Source organism: Aotus nancymaae, unplaced genomic scaffold, assembly GCF_030222135.1.
Source record: "Aotus nancymaae isolate 86718 unplaced genomic scaffold, 86718_ANA_hifiasm-v0.15.2.pri h1tg000020l, whole genome shotgun sequence".
In the NCBI taxonomy this organism is placed as follows: Eukaryota; Metazoa; Chordata; class Mammalia; order Primates; family Aotidae; genus Aotus; species Aotus nancymaae.
Window position 1 is genome coordinate 60,196,524 of NW_026988432.1, and position 22,790 is coordinate 60,219,313.

General features: G+C 39.6%; 1 protein-coding gene across 3 annotated transcripts in view; it reads right to left on the reverse strand.

Annotated features, from left to right (window-relative positions):
• The window catches only part of DLGAP1 (DLG associated protein 1), a 989,022-nt gene that overhangs the window by 388,794 nt on the left and 577,438 nt on the right, over nucleotides 1-22,790 (reverse strand). The window lies entirely within an intron of this gene.

Genomic DNA, 22,790 nt, shown 5'->3' on the forward strand with positions numbered 1-22,790 from the left:
AGACTTGTAGATATGATGTGAATAATTTTAATGTTGATATAGAGGTGAGCCAATGCAGACAATAACTTCTCAGTTATCTACAAAGGTTGGTAAAAGAGCTAACATCCATGTATTCTTCCCCTCCCAACAAATATTTATTCAGCATCTGCTAAATGACAGGTGCAGTTCTAGGGAATGGGGATCCAGTAGTGAACACAATTCAAAAAATCCATTCCTTCATGAAAATTGCATTCTTGTGCTGGGAGGCAGGCAATAAATATATTATACATAAAATGTTGATAACGGTACCATGTCTTGCTTACTGTCTTCTGTAAGCAATCTTTTATAAACTCTTTGTTGACTTGAAGGCATTGAAAGTTTGACAAAAATATTGGCTTATTTATTAAAGAGGAAGTATAGTAAAACGTGCACTCATCACAGGTTGAGTATCCCTTGTCCAAAATGCCTGGGGCCCAGAAGTGTTTTGAATTTCTGATTTTTTCAGGTTTTGGAACATTTGTGATTTACTCTACTTCATAGTTGGGTGTCCCAAATCTGAAACTCTAAAATCCAAAATGCTCCAATGAGTATTTCCTTTGAGTTTCATGTTGGTGCTCACAAACCTTTGGATTCTACAGCATTTTGGATTTTGGATTTTTGGATTTCAGATGTTTGACCAGCAATATATTCCAGCAAATATTTAAAAAATAGGTATGTCTGTGTGGCCAGCCCTGTCCCAGGTATCTTAGATGTATTATCCCATTTAATTATCACAGCAGCCCTATGAAGCAGGTACTCTTATTATCTTCATTTCTCAGAGGAGGAAAATGAGGTACAGGAAAGTTAAATAATTTACTTGTAGTTAATCCAGGAAGTCACACTCCAGAGCTCACAGTAGGCACTGCTACACTGTCAATGACAAATCATGCCTTTGTCACCCAACACAGCGATAGAATGTCACCAAGGTTGCAGCATATGGCTGCATAAATTGCATACAGCACAGCTGGGGATGGGGGTGGCAAGCTGACCTTGTGTGGTGCAGCAGACCTGTTGCTTTGCTATGTCCTTTAACTTAAATATACCTTAACATAAGCATAATAAGACACCAGAAGAAAATCATGCTTTCCAACATAAACAAGAAATAAAATTATTCATCTATTATTTGCCAATGAGATAATAATTAAAACCATGGAAGCCATGTATATTCCAGAGACATGTATATAGGCTGACTACATACATTATCTGCACTTTAGAGAGGCCATTTAAAGTATAGTAAAGTACGCTAGCAATTTGGAGGACATGATGAACTTCTCCATACAAAATGCTCACACCTCTCAGCTTAACCTGGAGCTTCCAATTTCTGTATGGCCACTTCTTACCATCTGCTTATGTTGGCTTAGGGTGGGAGGTAATTCACTTCATTCAGGGAGGCGTCCTCCACTACACTTATGAGTAAAGACCTGCAAGCTAAGTAACAAAAATAAGGAGGCGGAAACGAACCCCCAACAAGCACTTCACTGGGTGGTGTCCCTTGCAGTCTGCACTGATGGGTGTTCGTCTAGCAACCCCTGCCCACGGCAGCTGTTCCTCTGACTGCTGATGGGGTTTGCTTCCTTTATCCAAATCTGTGTCAGGGCAACATTCCACTGAAGTATGGTTATAAGTTTCATCTCCCAGACAAATAAACAAGCAGCCTATATTCCACCAGACCAGATCTGAGTATGAGCAACGGCTGTGGGAAGAGTGCCTGTGGCCAGTATGAGCGGCACCTGTGTAAGTCTGAGAAGTGGCTTTGGGCAGCGGCAGGAATGTTAAAAGGATGTTGCTTGAAGGAAAATAGTTAATTTCGTATTTGAGGAAACTTTTTGGATGCTTATTTAGCAAATGAGATTCAAAATTTGGGCTGCTATTGCTTTGTTATTCTCTTGACACTCTGCATCCAGGGTAGGTCCAATTTCAGAAACGTCCTTCTCATTGCCTTGAATTTCTGTCTGGTTTCCTTCCCCCATAGCATATTTTACCAGAAAGAAGGCATCTTCTCTTACTATCCTGCTTTCTGCTTGTGTGAGCTTAGAAATGTATTGTTCTCTCTCTCTCTTTCTCTCTCTCTCTACTTTTCTCCTCTGGGGAAGCTTGTTAGGAAAAACCAGCTCTATAAATTGCAAGTTTTCCTGCAAAGTTCCTTGGCATATAGCTGGCTGCTATTTCATCTTTGTAAAACATGATCAAAATCCTGTGTCTTGTAAAAAAGGAAATTCCTTTAGAATTATGTAACTTAACATTTCTATCAAGGTTGATTTTTGTTTAGACCCTGGCAATTGCTCTGCATCATGGCATATATATATATATATATATATATATATATATATATATATATATATATATATAAACCCTGAAGGAATAAATGGTGGAATGGTGGAGAAAAATGTTTATAAGTACAAATAGGAACTCTGCAAAAAGGATTGGAATCTGGTGTCAGGTAGACATAGTGTAAGACTGGACCCATAAGTAATGGAGGTCTATACCAAAGAAATGTACCCTGTAAAGCTTATAAAATAATTGGAATGGGGGATGTGGAAAGGGAATCTGATATCGGCAACACAGCATGTCGCTCCTGTGAGCTGCTGTTAGTTTGAGGTAACTGATGACAATTCTGTCTGCCCTGATACCTGACATTGTCGTTGCTCATCAGTCCCTCCCCAGGAACCCCCACTATCTCTCCACTTTCCAGCACAGATGTCTCTATTTCTGGGCACCAGGCCCTTTGGAAATAACACTTTAGCACCTTTTAAACATTTGCTTCACTACTGAGTAGTTATTTGCACATTATTCTGTCTTCCCTCCTAATGAGAATTCTTTAACAGTCAGACTTGTTTGCTCAGCAACTACCCCAATGCCACACACAGAATGAGTGCTCAGTAAATGCAGAATGAATAAAACAGAAGGAGTGGAAGAAAGCCTATCAGCTTGTGGGCTCACTTTTGTGTCTCATCAATGAATGGATACTCCAAGACTTGTAAAAGAGGAACATTATGCCCTTGGGATGCAGGATGAATCACACATGATTGTGTTAGATTAGATTGAGTTGGTTAGAGGAAAATAAGAATTTGGCCTCAGAAAGCTATTTTCTTCAGTGTGGGAGTTTGATGTAACAGAATCCTGCCTTTGGATATTTCCTTATTTGGTTTCGGGTACTGATAACAAAAAGGACAAGGAGAAAGATATTTAGAAATGGTTTAAAAGGTATTCTGTCCAATCCACCCTGCCTCTTCCATCACCCCCTCGACCTCATCATTTTCCTTCCTCCAGGATGATCTTTCTAACCTCCAAATCTGATCGTGTCCCTTCCCTGCACAAAACAGTCTCTATTCCTTTCAAAATAATGACTAGAACCCTTGTGCAGCTTGACAGCCCCTCCTGGCCTTGCTCTGAATGCCCTCCATCCTAATCCTTCTCTTCTGCCACTCCCTCAAACCTGGGCTACAACAACCAAACGACTTGCAGTTTTCCTTACCCACTCTGGTTCCCTGTTCTTTATGACTTTGAGGATGGTGCTTCCATCCTCCACTTAAGCAATGCCCTTCCCTGCCTACACAGCTCCTACTCATCCTTCAAAATTTAACTGCTCCTCCGCCCACCATCTCTCCTTCACTTTTCACACTGAGCTCTGTCCAAATCTAGTAAGGCTCTGCAATTGTCTCCTACACTCATTTCTTTCCTTCTCATCCTCTCTTCTCCTACCGTAAGGTGACCACGGTTACACATAAGGACAATACACGTTCTGCTTTACACCCAGTCCACTGCTCATCAATAACGAGCTTTATAATCTCCCTAAACTATAAAAGCTGAACCACATGGAAAGGAACACTGGAGTTGGTTCCCTAGGGATACTGGCCACCGTGCTGCTGGCTGTGAGACATGATCGTTCACCTATGTGAGCACTTAGATATGGCCCGGGAGAAGAATCTGACATCTGACCCACAGTCCCCTATGTCTTCATGGGTGGCAATATTTTACCATCCACATGGGGTATTTTCACTGTGCTTGAACATTTCTGCTCAGTCTAAGAAATCTCCGCCTCCTTCATTGTGTTTCTCAGAAAACTAAGTGGGTTATTACATTTGTTCTCAGCAATAAGAGGGAAGCAATCCATACATATGGAGTGGAAATAAAATCAAACCCTAGAATTAGGATCTAATTCCCAAGTGATAGTGAGCTACAGGAGAAGTCTAACAGGAATGCCTCGACCTCTCAGTTGGCCAACAGAACCCTAAGGTGTCTGTGGTACCCTGAGATGTTTCTTCTCGCACTTTGAAATATTCATTTGTGGGCTTGTCTTTCCACTCCACCAAGCTCTCAGAGAATAAAGTGAAGTTCATGTCTGCCTTCCCACTTCCCAGCACAGTAGCTGCCTAGAGCACAGAACCTCAATACCAGCAATGAATTTCACAGTGAGAAAGTTATTTCCATTTCCATTCTCTTTTAATCCTTTTAGTTCTGGTAGAGCAGAAAAAATTGATTGTGTGTTTTGAACACCCCTTTAACATTTGTTTTTCCGCCCTTTTAAGCAGGCCCCAGTGCGCACAGTATCTACCTGGAAATGAGTAACTTGCTTTGTTTTCCTTGTTCTTTTTTTATGGTTAATTCTATCCCAAATGGGAAGGCAAATGGAAGTAATATCAAGCTGCTTTTAACAAATGTATTCAAATAAAAATAAGTCTATTTGTGGAAAACTCTTAAGTTAAAATACAACATCAGTAGAAATGGACCTGGCCAAGATCATGATGATGCTATATAAAGGACGGATGTTTAGAAAACACTGGCATACAGCAGGTGCTCAATAAATGTTCATTAGAAGGATAAATGAATCTCTCTTCCATCTCCTCTCTTTTTTCCAGTTTCTGTAAGTTTCATAATAGATCTGGCTCAGCCTCAAATTTGTATTACTGTATTTGTCTCATATTCTGAGCGATAGTACTGTATCTGCTTTCTGCTCAGCCCCCACCATGGACCAGCATGACCTACTCATAAATGTACCATGTTTCTTTTAGTTTAGCTTTAAAGACTGATGTCAGACATTCAAAGTCCTCCAGAAGCTGGCTCCAATCTATCTTTCCACATGTATCGGCCCAAGTTCTCCTACATAAACCATGTGGATATTTGTGATTTCTGGAGTGATCTGCCTCTCTTCTGAGACCCAGAAGTGCTTTGCCTATGGGGAGACATTCACCATGTGTACATTGTGTTTAAGATATTCCTTTAGCGCCCTGCACTCTCTTTTCAATTGCATGCTCTCAGAAGGCAAGAACCAGTTCTCATATATTTTTCTATGTCAAATCTTGTTGCTGACGGAATTCAATAAATGAATGGACATATTTGGGGACGTACTGAGGGAAGGAAACGTGGAAAATTAATGACCTGCTTATAAATGCTACCTGAGCTGAAGAAATGAACAGCAAACCCAGTAGAAAGTGAAGCTCACTGGGAACATGAATGTGGTAATCGACCCAGTTTGATCACAGGAACCTACCTCCTTTTTAAAAAGGATATGCAATCATATTTTTAAAAATATTTTTCAAAAACCATTATTTATAATTAAGTCCAAATCCCTCTACTTTAAAGGCACAAAAATTGAGATAACATTAGAAGCATAATGTATGGACACCCACAGATTTACATATGACTAGCACAATATTCATGTTGCAAATATGCATGGGGAAAAGGTCCTTGGGTTCTTTTGCAGCAGACATTTTAAACCTCAGATGAATCACACTATAAAATTCCCTTAACCTTAGACGCAACCACAAACCATAAGAACCATATTTGCAGCATGTAATTCACTCCACTGGGTCTAATATTTGTTGGATGTTTTACAGAAACAGTGGAGAAGGCTAAGATGTCTGGTTTGTTAGGTTGACCGTTCCTTTCAGGGTGAAGTGATATAACCACGAAAAACATTTAACAAGATCCTCCTACAATAGCTGACTCTAACATTTAATTTGTTGTTTTGTTTCATACCAGATGCCTCATTAGAAAAATAGCAATATTGAAATGGCAAAGGCAGCAATGTTAGTAACATTGGTGTTTCTAGAACTATTCTGCAAAAAATAAAAACAAAGACAGACTATTCTGGGGCTGAATACTGGCCTAAGTGGACCTCATTTGCATGATCTCCTAGAGAGACGGGTCACTTTCATAAAGAAACATTATTAATCAAGCCAAAACTCTGGTTTTAAGGAAAAATTTTGCTTCCTGACCCTAGTCTAGTGAGAATTTCCTTCTGTTCCTTTTACACCATCAACAGAATTGAGGAGATGCACTCTTAGGAGCATTTATATTAAGTGGGGATAAATCCACTACGTAACCAATGGCTGTGAAGGATAGCATGTTAGATTGGTCTCCTTTTTCAGGAGATTATCCAGAACGAGGCCAAACAGGGCATGCAGCTCTACTCCACAGCCCACCAAGGGCCAAGCAGCTCAGGATCAAATCTAGACGAGGTTTGATGGCTCTGTGGTCAATAGTGGCTATATGGTAGGTGGCACTAAGGCTCAGGAAGTCTGCAAACCCTATGGTAATGCTGGGTTGGCTTCAGAATGACATAACCTTTTAAGGAAATAGAATTATAGAAATTTTTATGGGAGTCCTTAATCCTGAGGCTAACCCAAAGCAAAATGTAACCTGTGGGTTTCACCTAGTCCTGCCTCGGAGCCTCAAGTCTATGGAGTTGAACTGTAATAGCAATGATCATTGGCATTCTTGGAGTTACCATTTGGTTGGTTTTAGTGATGATTAAAGAATCTTGTAATCCCAGCACTTTGGGAGGCCAAGGCGGGTGGATCATGAGGTCAAGAGATCGAGACCATCCTGGCCAACATGGTAAAACCCTGTCTCTACGAAAAATACAAAACTTAGCTGTGTGTGGTGGCACGCACCTGTAATCCCAGTTACTCGGGAGGCTGAGGCAGGAGAATCACTTGAACCCAGGAGGCGGAGGTTGTGGTGAGCTGAGATGGTGCCATTGCACTCCAGCCTGGCAACAGAGTGAGTGAGACTCTGTCTCCAAAAATATATATATATATATTCAAACCAGGAGAAAATGCTCCTGATTTCCTACACTTTAACCACTTGATGAATCAGTATTTGAGGAACACACGGACCTCATAATTAAAGCAAGACTGTTAAGATTAAATATTTTATTCTTATAAAGGAATATAATTGATACAATTATCAATTGATAATGCTTGAAAATGCTTTTCACTCCTTAAGAAACCTTAAAATCACTCTGTCTTTGAAGACATACTTTGGATCTTGCTCATTTACATCTTGTACATAAAATATAAAGGTAATAAAAGCATGTACTCCACTCATTTGGCATAGTAGATACATTTTCTAGCCTACTGAATATGCATGGTTTTGCAGCATTTCTTAATAGAAACCTCAGCCCTATTATTCATTATTATTATTATTTTAATATCGGTTTGCTTTTCCCTATGTAGCTCTTTCTCTGACATTAGAAAAATAAACCAGGACATTTGAAATGTCCTGAATAAAGGGAAGAACCAAAGAGTATAAAGATAGTTGGAAAGTCACCCTCATCAAAATCATTTCCATACAAAAATTTAATTATAATTACCAACTTGAGGGGTATTCATTACTTGGTATCAAAGAAAACATCTAAAGAAGGCTACAGTAACTCTCCATCTTTCTCCCTGACTTTTTGTCTTTTAAAAATTATTTCCGTTGCCCCTCTGGAAATTTCGAATCACTTGTTTGTTAAAAGTCGTAATGAGACAATGCAATAGGCCCCAGCTAAGCAGTGAATTTGGAACTAGAAAAGGAGCATAAAAATAGCCAGGTCAGAAGATACCCAAAGTCTGTTCTATGGATCTCTAGTCCTGAGAGATACTGTGTGAGAAGAGGTTTGGCACAATATGTTTGGGGGAAGCTGATTATTATAATTCTCACTTAGAGGCACAGCACCCTTTACTCTACAAAAGCTTCAAAGTTTTACAAAGAAACTTTTTGAACAGTTTTGCTACAGCATTTTGTAAAACTGTTGGATCCTTGAACCCCCTTTGAAGAGTCCCTCTAGCCATTGCTTGAAATGACTGAAATGACTATTCTGCAAAACATACCTGAGGAATTGCTGACCTATCCCAAGTCCCTCCTTTTACAGATGAGGAAACAAAGTGTAATTCACTCTCCTTTCACCTAAACCCTAGTTTACTCATAAGAATCTTGGGTAAGGGTGGATAACAGGATTTTTAAATTGATGCAAACTTTGTCCATCTTTATAGTAGAAAAGAACAGAACTCCATGTGGGAAGGAACTGATTTAGCCAAGGTTACTAATTAACAAGGGTCTAGAAACCAGAATGTCTTCACTTCTGCTTTGTTCTTTGCCCATCAAAAAAATGCTGTTGCCATGCTCTGAGATTTCAGAAATTATTATAGCTTGCATTTTGCTTTATCTTATGTTGAGTCTTTTATTTTTTTCTCTCAGGACAGTTGAAGTCCTTTTAACAAAACTCCACCTAATCCACTCACCAGCTTAAGGGACACTCCCTGAAAACATGGTCAGGCTGCCTAGAGTGAAGGAACTCTCATACCAGTAAGCTATTCTAGATGTTTCCTCAAATCTATTTATATTAGTCTAATTTGAAATTATAATTATGTAATTTAAATGTTACAAAAAGTGCCGAAGTATGAGTGCAGAAAACAAGAGTCATTTTTCTAAAAATAATATGGTAAGCTGTGTAAAGCTGGATAGACATGAGCTGTTAAGGTTTCTGCCAAAGTAGCTGTGGGTGAGACCAATGTAAATAATTGGAAAAATAGTGAAAATTTAGAAGGATTCTGGACTCAGATTGCTTTGTGTAAGGCTGGTCACCTCGCCAGGAGCTCCGACACACCCTCCTCCCTCTCTGGGAGCTCGGACACGCCCACCCCCTCACACAGCACCTAGACCTCTCTTAAAGAACCCTGCCAAAATGCAAAGAAGTCTTGTAAATCTACCCAATAGCATTCGCATCTTAGCTACCCAATAGCAGTCGAGTCTTGTAAATCTACCCAACAGCAGTCGAGTCTTGTAAATCTACCCAATAGCATTCAAACCCTGCCTACCTGCCAATAGCAAGCTCGCCTTGCCCACGCCCTGCTCTCCCACAACCAATCAAACGCCTCCACTCTCTATAAAACCCCACGTCTGAGAGGAGTCCATGCGACTTCTCCGGCCCCTACTGTTGGACCACAGAACCTCGTCCGGGAGCTGAATAAATTCGCATTGGATCTTCTTGTGCTGGTCTTAGTTTCTTCATTTTAAACTCAGCAAGAACCCAAGAACCCTAAAACTTTGCATTCTACATTTAAAGAAACTGACACTGGAATTTATAGATAATACAACATGAGTGTAGTTTATGCAAGAAAGAGAAGTTGGAACTCCAATCAATAGGTTCGTTTAAAAACAACCACCACCACCTTGTTCCTTCAAGAAAGCATTAGTGAATGAATATATGTTTGCATGTTTTAAGTTAAAACTTCATGTTTGAAGAAAGTATTTTTAAAAGGCTCTCTAATTTAACCTTCATAAAAGCTGACTATCAGCACAAATAAAACAGTTTAGAGAAATCATTACTATGTGTCTAAACATTTTAAAATGCTTATTTAACGTATTAAAAAAGCACTCCATTTCTGTGTGATAGTATATTTTGAATTGTTCTCTGTCCTATTTTACTTTTCTTGATTCCCTAAGTGCTTCACCATTAAAACTAGACCAGGCCGGGCGCGGTGGCTCAAGCCTGTAATCCCAGCACTTTGGGAGGCCGAGGCGGGTGGATCACGAGGTCGAGAGATCGAGACCATCCTGGTCAACATGGTGAAACCCCGTCTCTATTAATACAAAAAAATTAGCTGGGCACGGTGGCGCGTGCCTGTAATCCCAGCTACTCAGGAGGCTGAGGCAGGAGAATTGCCTGAACCCAGGAGGCGGAGGTTGCGGTGAGCCGAGATCGCGCCATTGCACTCCAGCCTGGGTAACAAGAGCGAGACTCCGTCTCAAAAAAAAAAAAAAAAAAACTAGACCAGAGGGTGAGGCTCATTGCCCCAGGGCTGTGAGGACACAAAGGGCTGCGGAATAAAAGCCTCCTCAGCTCTCACACAGTAGTTAAGAACATCTTGACTTTTAACTGGGCGGACCAGACACCAGAGACAGTCCAAGTCTGAAGGACTCAGAGCATAGTTACAAAATTAGAGAACAAAGAGAGCTCAAGGGTCGTTCCACAGGAGTGCTTTCTTACTGGGAAAGTCAGAGATAACTTATTAGGTGAGCAGAAGGGCTTAAAGGGGACTAAACTAGAGTTCACAGTTTCTGATCCTTTTTTAAGTCTGAAATATAGTAAAAAATATATACATTAGCCTTCTGTATTGATGAGTTCTGCATCCACAGATACGATCAACCTTGGAATGAAAATGATTTTTAAAAAACAACAGTTATCATAATAGTAATACAAATAAAATGCAATACAGTATAGCAATTATTTATGTTGTATTAAGTATTATAAGTAATCTAGAGATTATTTAAATTATATGGGAGGATATGCATATGCAATTACATGTAAATATAATACTATATGATTTCATATTGGAGACTTGAGCATGCATGGATTTTAGTGTCAGTGGGGCCAGGGTGAGGGCCCTGGAACCAATAACCCCCAAATCGGAGGACCGTAGTATACTTCCTGATAAAGTATTAGGAAAACCAAAGTACTACAGCAATATATTCTATCCAATTTGATCTTTCCTAGCCAATATCCTCTTCTATTTCATTTTAAAATGCTGGCCATGAACACTACATTATTTCTTGACCCTCAGTTTATAAAACAGTTTATAAACAATGACTGGGCCACTAGAAGGTTCCTCTCTCATCCTCCCACCTCCTAGGGTCAATACCTGGTGTGGCAATAGAAATACTCAGATAAAATATGGATGGAAACTATCCCAGATCTCTTGCCTGAATTCCAAGCTGGTGAAGACAGCAAGCCTGTAATAGAAAGCTCCAGTGTAGGCTTGATTCAGGCTGGAGCTGATGTGGAGGATGAGTGACCTCAGAGAGCCCCTCAGTTCTTGGCTAGAGGAGGAAGGAAGAGGTGAAGATTCCCCAGGAGTTGCAAACAGGCAGGAAGAGGTGTGTGGGTGGGCATGGAGGACACAGGTACACCCACTTCAAGATCAAAGGCTGTGAAAGAGTCCACAGGTATCATCAACAGTTGGACATATAGAAGACTTAAAGGCCAGGGTACCTTTCAGCGGATGTCAATGACCAGGAGGGATAAGCCGCAGGTCAGAGGTCAGAGAGGCCAGGCTGTGAGGACATAACCTACCCAGGATGCTCAGTGAGCCTCCCAGCAGAATGGAAGAATATGCAGTTTCATCAAATATTTATCTAAAGAGACAGCCTTCATGGCAGCAGAATTTTGAGTTCTACGTGTTGACTATAATTGGAGCCTTAAGAGCTAAGTCTAATTTAGTTGTAGAAACTAATAAAAAGTTATACTCCTGCACGTATGATTTGTGACTGTAAATTTTCCAACCTGCTATACCTGCACTGAAAAAATGTTTGGCGTATGAAAGCAATGTGCAATTCCTGCTGTTATTTTTAACAGTTATCAGTGCCAATGTTCTAGGCATTGTACCGAACAGAGTCGGACAGAATTCCCTGTTCACTTGGCTCATGGGCAAAATGAGAAGAACACAGTATACAAAGAGACGGTGTAATGGGGGAGAGGGATATATGCACGATTCTGAATGTGGCACATTTAGGAGGTATAAATAATCTCATGATGTATGACTTAGAGGTGGTTGTCATATAGGACTAAAACTATGCAATAGTTTAATAGATTAAATATCTCAAAAACAGTGCATAAATTTAAGAGAAAAATTTTTTCTTAAATTTGGCTGGCTGTGATTCAGGATCTTCATCAGTATTCTTGGAAAATTACTGATTTCTGGCCCTCACTCTTAAAAGCCTAGGATTTGGTCTGGCCATTTGTATTTTCAGAATGTTCTCTTGATTCTGATCTGTAGATCAGGCTGGTGGCCACTGCCATAGACAGCCATATGTATTTTTTATAGATTTGCTATGTATGCTTGCTTATATGTTTATCTGCCATTCTTAAGAAGAGAGAAATAAACCATTTAGGCTAACTTACAATGAACTTTTTCTCCATAAGAAAACATCCTTAAACACGATAAGATTAGCATGTAACACTCAATTTTGCATTAATTATAATACACTTTTAGTAAACTATATAAAAAGTAATAAGCCTACAAAAATGTGTTTGAAGCATCATGCCAGGGCTAGCATGTTCCTAAAATCTAGAATAATAAATGTTGTTAAGAGGCAAAGGCTTGCATATTTCAGTTTGTAAAATGCTTACAGCACAGTAATAAATAGGACACCTCATTCATCTTTTTCTTTTTTTGAGACAGAGTTTCACTCTTGTTGCCCAGGCTGGAGTGCAATGGCATGATCTCGGCTCACTGCAACCTCCGCCTCCCAGGTTCAAGCCATTCTCCTGCCTCAGCCTCCCAAGTAGCTGGGATTACAGGCATGTGCCACCATGCCTAGCCAATTTTTTATATTTTTAGTAGAGATGGGGTTTCTCCATGTTGGCCAGGTTGGTCTTGAACTCCCGACCTCAGGTGATCCACCCACCTTAGCCTCCCAAAGTGCTGGGATTGCAGGCGTGAGCCACCGAGTCCGGCCTCATTCATCCTCTTTACTGTTCTGGTCACTAGGCATAGTTTGTGTTTTCAAAATTCTAGCCTGGGTTGCTGAAATCAGTAAAAACAAAGCATACTCTATAAAAATATGGTGGTGATATTTAGAATCGTAAGTTAGAAACGAACTTTTCTCTACATTGGAAAATCTAAGGAACAGTGATAATTTTATACCAAAAACTACCTGAGTGTTTATTGCCATGACAGCCTTTAATGATAGGAGGCAAAGGCTGGTAAAAGTAGTTTCCGTCCTAAACAATTGAAACAACTTGCTGAAGATCTTTCCTAAGTGAGATTTTGTACCATAGGCAGGAAAGACTGCTTAGGGTCACGGCATACAGGTTTTTAGCACCTAAGTTCCCTTATTCAAGACTCAAGATCCCCAAAACCAAGTGATTAAAGTTAAAGTTTCAGTCTTTGACAGTTAATGAAGTTAACCTGCACTTTTGTACCACATTAATGCCACTGGTCATATTGGGAACCATTAACTGTGATTTGTAAGTCTCGAGCTGTGTTCCCAAAGGGACCGACTGTCTAGTAGTAACACCCAAGAACACTAGATACTATTTTGCTGATATTATTGATAGGGTTCTTTTCTTGCTTTTGATTTTTTTTTATTTAGTGATGATAATTACTTTTATTACGCTGAGATAGTAGTTAAATTAAAAACTCTCTCTTTCTCTTTCTCTTGGTTCTTCCAATAAATAGTACAACAGTCAATAGATAGAAAATACTTTGAACAGCAGGGATCATAGACATGCTCTATTTCTGGTGTCCTGGTGTGCTGAACACAGGGGTTTGGTTGCTGTTGACTGCCCATCTTAAAAGACACCTTCAATGAATTTTCCCTTTCTATTTACCTAGAATTCTGGAAAACTCCATTTAGATATTACATATAGAAATTTCTCTTGCCTAGATAATATATTTAACCAATTTTGAGTTTTTGAGAAAAAATACACTCCCCACCTTCTATTATAAAGTCAATTTAAGTTCAGGAATCACACAGATAAAACTGCAGCTTTCTTGATCTAGCATTATTTCTTGTGGGTTCAATGAGAAGTTCCTGAGTGTCCTTCCCAGAAGCATAGGAACAGGAAGTCATTATTTGCCATTATTTTTCATGATTAAAAACTTTTACAAGTCAATAGCTGGACTACAAAAATGAATACCTGCTGTTGGCTATCGAGTATCCCTAGCTAATATTAAGGAATAATGAAAGTATCCTCTTTCCAATGAGCAGTCAAAAGAGTCACAAAAGCAGTCATTTGGAGTTTTATCTCACTAAACTGAGGATAGCTTTCCTCCTACACCTCCATTTTCAAAGTAGTGAGAAGGTAATATATTTGTTGGCAATTTCTGTATTATTATTATTATCCATTGCACAATGAAAGGAAATTAAGAGAGAGAAACTTGATGATTTAAGGCAATGCATGGAGAGTGGTGTCTGGATTTAAGGAAATAAACAGATAGTCTGAGACCAAAATTTTCATCCATTAAAACCTGCTGATCTCTATAGGCCAATTCAAATTTGATAGCCATTTAGCTAGGACAAAACAGAAACATTTGGGTGGGTGACCTCAGGTGGACTGAAATTTTTCCATCTTCTTAGTGAACTCTAGAACAATGAAAACTAAAAATGTCTGCTTGGCAAAAGGGCAAAATTGGCGATTAGGAATCATTGCCATCTGCTAGTGCCTGCCTTTGCGGTGTCCGGGGGAAGTTGATTATGGAGCTGTATTTGTAGCAAGCTTCAATGGAGTGACTCACCTCCTTTCTTGGACAGAAATAAAGGATTGGAAAGGGATACTTCATTTTCTAAATATATAAAAATATTGCAGAAATTAGAATAGGAATCTTTCTGATGACATCAACAGTGTCTAAAAAACCATGAGCCACCAACAGAGAAGGCTGAGTGGAGGTGGGACAAGATTTCTATAAAACCTGTAAGGATCGTTACTTGCTGGGAATTAGAAAGAGTCATAGTTCTAATCCTGGTTTTGGCCCAAGAACTGCTGGAGGATAAGACATTTAAACACCCTAGAGTTTAATTTCTCCAGCTGTGTGTTGAGAAACACTTAGATGAGTACAACCAGAGCAAATTCCTATTAGAAAGTTTTAAATGGTAAATGCCTATCAGGTAAACTTGTGTTCTCCCTGAGGACAAAAGCAGTAACTGGGCACCTACCTTGAGCCATGTTAGGGATGCAGGTTTTGTGCAGTTTTTTAGGATGAAGTCTGGATCTTATATATATTTGATTACTTTTTGCACAGTCATTGGCTTATCAACTGTAATCAATAAATGTTTGTTGAATGAATTGATTTTGCATAAATATCTCAAATAAATTAAATAAACCCTTTTTCTGAGGGTAGGGGAAGCAATAGACGTATTAGTCATACAAATAAATCAAGATTAGATACTTATTTAAAGGTTTCATCTTTTACTCTCATAATTAGAACTGTCATTTTATATGATTATCAGAAGTGTATTCCCTAGACTGTCAGTAGATGGATTAGAACATTTGGAATAAGTAGGAAGTTGTTTGCTCACTTTCAAGTTGTTGAGTGACTAGAATATGTCTCATTGTGGGGTATATGGTGACATGGTATGCTCTAGTTAATTGAGTCACCCAGCAAGCGCATGACATAAATTTTCAATCCTACAGAAAGGCAATCCAAGCCAGTTTTCTAATGAGCTGATTGACGGCTCTTTTGTGAACTATTTAGCAGGAACTGAAATAAACAAGACTTGATTCCTTTTACTGAATCATAGCACTTCTCCTTCTTCTCCTATTGAAGCTGGGCTGCCAAAGACATGAATTGATAACATCTACTTAGCTGCTACAGGTTCAGCATGTGCCAGAGGTTGAATATTTACTTAATGTCAAATTAGCATACAGCAGTGAAAAGTCAATCAATGGCAGCAGGTTATCAGAGTGGGTCCCTGGACCCCTAGCAGCAGCATCATTTGGGAGCTTGTTAGAATGCAAATTTTCAGATTCAAGGCCTGCTGAATCAAAAACTGTGCTTAAGTAAGCGCTTCAGGCTGATATGCACTAAAGTTTTGAAAATGCTGATGTATGGTATTTAATGCCCCAAGAAACAACCAAGGATTTATTCTTCTTAGTCCGATTTATATTTTGGAAATAAAAGTTTGTTACATATTAATCTGTTCTGCATGGATATCTCAACTTTAATAAACCAAAAGAAGATTTCTTGTTCTCCCAACAACTCAAATGCTTTACTTCATATATTTTATTGTTTTAGGTGAGACAACTTCAATTCACATCAATAACTGTTGTCAGAGCACCTACCGTGTTAAGTTCTGTGAGGCAAATGCAAATGAATGAAACTCGTTCTTTTCTTCTAGGGTCTCACAATCTAGTGGGAGAGGCTGACCTAATATGAGGCCTAATGTGGGAGGTTTATTCTTCCAGGTACTGTTAATATGCACCTACTATGAGATGGGAACTAGTCTTGGTGCTGGAGACAGCTCAGGGAACAAACTAAATACACAGCCCTTCCCTCAAGAAGCTTACAGTCTAGCGGAAGAAACAGGAAATAAACAGAGTGAACATGTTAGATGAATAAATATATTTAAATATATAAATACATAAATATCTGACAGGTCACAAGTGCTTTGGAGAAATGCCAGGCCAGGGAGGTGACGGGGCATGCCTCTGATAGGAGCACATGGAGCTGTGGGAGGCTGGTGTGTCCACAAGGGTCCTGACTCACTGAGGCCTCAGCTCCAGGGCTGGGTAGGTGAGTTTGACCAAGTTAAATTTTCTTTCCAAGTCTTTGTTTCCTTGGTTCTAAAAGAGTTTGAAGTGGGGCTAGAATTGTGATTTGAAAAGGTCCTTTTGCTGACTGTGAAGGGTTGGGGTTGGGGGAAGCCAAGCTGGGGGATCTCTCTGTTTCCTGCTCCACCCAGAACCATAACCTGTTTATAGATCAGGCCTTCTGTGTAAGTTTTTATTTGAAAATTGTTTCTGCAGCTGAAGAAAAAAAATAAATCACTGAACTAGACGATCTCAGTTTGTTTCAGTTGTGGTTCTACAGTCTTTACTTCTTCATGAGGATTCCTTAGCAGGAAGAGAGACTGTTTTTTATTTTGTTTTGAGACAGGGTCTCACTCTGTCACACAGGCTGGACGGAGTCAATGCAGCCTTGACCTTCCGGACTCAAGCCATCCTCCTGCCTCAGCCTCCTGAGTAGCTAGGACTACAGGTATGCACCACCACGCCTGGCTAATCTTTAAATTTTGCTTTGATGGGGTCTCACTTCGTTCAAGTTGGTCTTGAACTCCTGGGCTCAAGCAATCCTTCCCACCTCAGCCTCTCAAAGTGTTGGGATTACAGGTGTGAACCACCATGCCCAACCAGAAAGAGATATTTTGAATTATTTGCAGGAAGCTGTTATGGAACTACAGATAAAATGGTAAATATTTCTATTAAACATAGCTTCTATTTATCACTCAAAATGGAATATAAAAAAATTTCTGAATTTTCCTTAAGAAGGATATATTTACCTTATCTACTTTCTATGCTAATACAAGAAGAGAGAGAACAATTACTTTTCTATGACTGTATTCAAATATAGATGCTCTGGGACTTAAAATTTCACAATAGATCAAATCTCAGCTGATGGAAGTTTCACTCCTTAGTTAGCTTTCTATGTATGAATATACTACGGCTGAAAATTATGTCATCTCCCTAATCTACAACTACATGTCTTGCTAGCTTAGAAACACTGCGTGGATGTTGCAAGAACATGACCTGAAACATTACAAGGATAACATATACTTTTCCAAACAGAAACCAAAAGAATAGTATTGAAATAAATGACAAATGGGAAACCTGTCACTAATTTGAACTGAAAACTGATTACATTTTACTTTCGTAACAACTCACCAACGTGGCCTTAATGAAAAGCCCTTCCAGTTGTCACTATGGCTTTTTCTTTTCCCTACGTAGGTAATTTTATTTTATTTTATTTTATTTTTGGGTGGGGGGAATATTCAATATCTATTCTCTCAGCAATTTTCAAGAACAGTGCAGCACAGGTTAACTATAATCATCATGCTTTACAGTAGATTGCAGAACTTACTTATCCTGTCTAACTGAAACTTTGTATCCTTTAACATCTCCCCATCCTCCCCCTTCCCCCAGGCTCTGGTAATTACCATTTTACTTTCTGCTTCTGTGAGCTCCACTCTGAGTCCACATCTAAGTGAGATGGTGTGGTATTTGTCTTTCTGTGCTAGGCTTTCCTTATTAGCATAATGTTTTCCAGATGCATCCACGTTGTTGCAAGTGACAACATTTTGTTTTTTTTTTTAAGATTGAAGAGTGTTCAATTTTTAATATATAAACCATATTTTCTTCTCTTTCCTTCCTTCCATCCTTTCCTTCCTTCCATACTTTCCTTCCTTCTTTCCTTCCTTCCTTCCATCATTTCCTTCCTTCCTTCCATTATTTCCTTCCTTCCTTCCATCCTTTCCTTTCTCCTTTCTATCCTTTCCTTCTTTCCTTCCTTCCTTACATCCTTTCCTTCCTTCCTTCTTCCTTCCTCTTTCTTTTTCTTTCTTTCTTTCTCTCGTTCTCTTTCTCTTTCTTTCTTTCTTTCTTTCTCTCATTCTCTTTCTCTCTTTCTTTTCTTCTTTTTTTTTGACAGGCTTTCACTCTTGTTGCCCAGACTGGAGTGCAATGGCGTGATCTCGGCTCATTGCAACCTCTGCCTCCGGGTTCCAGCAATTCTCCTGCCTCAGCCTCCCAAGTAGCTGGGACTACAGGCATACACCACCATGCCTGGTTAATTTTTTTGGTATTTAGTAGCAATGGGGTTTCACCGTGTTGGTCAGGCTGGTCTTGAACTCCTCACCTCAGGTGATCCACCTACCTCACAAGGCCTTCCAAAGTGCTGGGATTACAGGCGTGAGCCACCACACCTGGCCAAAGCACATTTTCTTTATCCATTCATTGCTGATGGACACTTAGATTGATTCCATCTCTTGGCTGTTGTGAATAACCCTGCAGTGAACATGGGGTGCAGGTCTCCCTTCAACTACTGATTTCATTTCCTTTGGATATATATCTTGAAAGTTGGAAATATCCTTCAGAAGTTGGATATCTGGATCTGATGGTAGTTTTACTTTTAATTTTTTGAGGAAATTCTATATTATTTTCCATAGTGGCTGAAATATTTTACGCCCCTACCAAAAGTGTACAAGGGTTTCCTTTTCTCCATATCCTTGCCAGTATTTGTTATCTTTCATTCTTTTGATAATGGCCATTTTATTATTATTTTTTGAGACAGGGTCTCTCTCTGTCGCCCAGGCTGGAGTGCAATGGTGCAATCTTGGCTCACAGCAACCTCCACCTCTTGGACTCAAGCTATCCTCCCACATTCCAAGGAGCTGGAACTACAGGTGCATACCATGACACCTGGCTGATTTTTGTATATTCGTAGAGACTGGGTTTCCCAATGTTGCCCAGGCTGGTCTTGAGCTCTTGGGCTTAAGCCGTCCACCTGTTTCTGCCTCCCAAACTGGGATGATAAGCGAGAGCCGCCACAGGATGGGGAGATGTTAAAGGATACAAAGTTTCAGCTGATAATGGGCATTGTACCAGGTGTGAGGTGGTATCTGACTGTGGTTTTAGTTTGCATTTTCCTGATGACTAGTGATGTTGAACATTTTTCATATGCCTGTTGTCCATTTATTTATATAAATTAATTCTTTTAAGACTTAGAGGTCCTTTGCCCATTTTTAAATTAGGTGATTTGTTTTCTTGCTCTTGAAACTATGGCTTCTTTTAAGAAGAACTTTAATAGTTTTATCATAAGCTGAGTTTAATAAGCTCAGCTTGGCAATCATGTACAAAAATAAGAAAATGCTAAAAGCACACTAACTGAGTTTCAGTCAAACTCTCTGTGAAGTGAACCTCATGCAGACTTAAACTAGTGGGTGACTTGGTAAAGTGGCAGTTCACTGCAGTGCAGCTCACGGAAGGAGGAGCCCAGTTAGGACTTAGCGAGGTACTTGAGGAGATTAAAAAGGAACAAAGATGGAAGCTGCTAATTGCAACTTAAAAAGGACATTTAGAACCTAATTCCAAACATAATATATGATTTATCTGTTCCTGGGATTCTTTTGTGCACTGGAGAGTTTTAAGATCAATTAAGTCTTTGCATCTTAAAAATAATAATCATAAAGAGGAAGAAAAGTTAAAACAAGGAAAACAGCATACTGGCATAGAACAAGCTATTTCTGAAATATCAGTTACATTTGGATGCAAAATTTCAAGTTTTCTTTTTTGGGAGAATGTCATCTCTCTGAAAACTTATTTTAAATCCTTTTTTCCTTTTTTTTTTCTGTAGACTTCCTCTGTGGTCATCTGAAGACATCTTACTGGTTTTAGGAAAGAAGAGTAAGTCCTGACAAGTCTTAGACCTTAGATAGATGGTAATTCTATATTTAATTTTTCAAGGAACTTCTATAAAGTAAAAGTCAATGAAAACAGAGAAAATTCCCTACTCTACTATAGTGATATGCCCATCTGCAGAAAAGGACAGTATAGAACCAGGTCGACGCTGAGCTGTGGTCACCCTTGCTCAAGTGAGCAAATTAAAATCCCCAAGGACATTCATAGACTTCTCTCCCAACATCTGAGGGCTGGATTTGCTCTGTCGTCCACCACAGACTATATTCAACTTGCTGGAACCTCGTCTGGAGCTGAAGAGCCCAAGGACAGGGACGCTGCTTCAGAGACACCCACGGTTACAGTTGCACCAGCCAAATCTGTTTTCGTGCCCGTGGCTTCTCGGAGAACAGAGCAGCATATGGACGGCTTGGGCTCCCTGCCATCTGTCAAGAGTGGGCAGGACAGCGCGTGCAATCCCAATCTGCACCAATGTTTGGTAGATAACACTTTCCACAGGGAAAGGTCTGCTGGCCTCAGATAAGAACAGCTTTCAAATAGGGACTATGAAAAACCGTCCAACAGACACAACCCGGTTCCAACCCTCTCAGATCTACCTAAAGCTCTCATAGTCATAACCTATAGAACTCTGAGTGGAGAAAATCCTGACCCCTTGCTCAGTTGGTATGGAGCTCGAGCACTCACTCACATGCTATAATGTCATGATCATCATCATCATAAACAACAGTATTTACTGAACTGCTACCCAGGAACTCTTCCTTTAGCTTCTAAGAACGTGTACAATGTAGTATCTTCACCGATGAGACAGAGACCCATGTATCACATTTTTTCTATTTCTACTTCTGCTCCTAATGTGTAGGATAAGATAATTGTAGAGGAAATTATTTCTATTAGAAAATTAAGTTATGGGTTTTCTACCATTCCCCTTTATCTTGAAAATCTAACCCTTTCTTCAAACTCAGACCAACATTTATAAATGGCCAAGTGAAACAATATAAAACATACAATTAACGTAACCACCCTATGTAAGGAGGTGGCCCCGGTTAGCCATACGAGGTTAGCATGATGATTTCTGTAAAAAGCTTGTTTAAATTAATCGCTATACACTCTGAAATTTCTGAGTTATTTTTCCACAGTGTCCACCAATAGTTTAGTTATTTATTGAACAAGATACACTAAAGGATGAAATTTCTATTTCAGAAGCCCTATTTAAGTTCCTTAAATATTCCAACTCATCAAATCCTCTTAAGAATTCTGCATTGCAGGTACTATTGATTTCCTCCTCTACAGATAAAAAAAAAAAGCATAGCACAAAGTAACTTACCCCAAGTAATAAAGGAGTGGGCAGTAAGCCAGTGGAGGGAGGCCTGCCTCAGAGTCTGTGCTTGTAACCATTAGGCTTCACTGCCTCCCACCTAATCTAGGAGCTGATGCTTGTAGAGGGTGTGGGGAATGAGCTGATGGTTATAGCAGGGATGTGCATGGAGCGGAGGGTGGGAAGGGTAGGAAGAAACAGCATAAAGAAAGCATCAGGATGTCCCATGTTGCACATACGCTATACAGACAGTTCCTGATTTATGATGGATTGACTTAGGATTTTTTTGACTTTACGATGGTGCAAAAGCAATACACATTTAATAGAAACTGTACCTTAAGTACCCATACAATTATTCTGTTTTTCACTTTTGGTACAGTACTCAGCAAATTACATGAGCTGTTCAGCACTTTATTACAAATAAACACTTTTGTTAGATGATTTTGCTCAGCTGTAGGCTAATGTAAATGTTCTGAGCACATTTAAGTAGGTTAAGCGAAGGCTAAGCTATGATGTTTGGTAAGTTTAGGTGTATTAAACGCATTTTTGACTTAATGATATTTTCAATTTGCAATAGATTTATTGGGACATAACCACATCGTAAGTTGAGAGGCATCTTTACTAAATTTCCCAGAAAGCAAAAGCGGTGTTTGTTACAGAAGGCAGGGATTTGCATTAGGCGCTGAGAACCCTGCAGACAGCAGTCAGCAGCATTCCAGCTCTCGCACCCATAGGCTATGAGGGGGAGGCACTGGAGGGCAGTTTAAGAGTGATGGCTAAAGTCCAAGGAGCTTAATATCCATTTCTCAGCCAGTTTGTTGTTACCTACTTGCTCTCATTTCTGGAGGAGTCAGCTAGAGTATTACTGTATATATTATACAATATTCGACATCATTTTATAGAGTAATGACCTACAATAGTATTTATAAATGTGAGGGTTTGTGAAGTCACTAGACATGTACTGAGTAAACATCAAGGAGCTGCTCTGTTTGACCATCATTTGCTATTAAGTAAATTTCAGTATAAGTAAGAGAAGACTGGCTCTGACAATTGTGAAGCATACTTTTTTGTTGTTGTTGTTGAGACTGAGTCTCGCTCTGTCACCCAGGCTGGAGTGCAGTGGCACAATCTCAGCTCACTGCAATTTCTACCTCCTGGGTTCAAGTGATGGTTTCACTATATTGGCCAGACTGGTCTCGAACTCCTGACCCTGTGATCCACCTGCCTTGGCCTCTCAAAGTGTTGGGATTACAGGCGTGAGCCACCACGCCCAGCCAC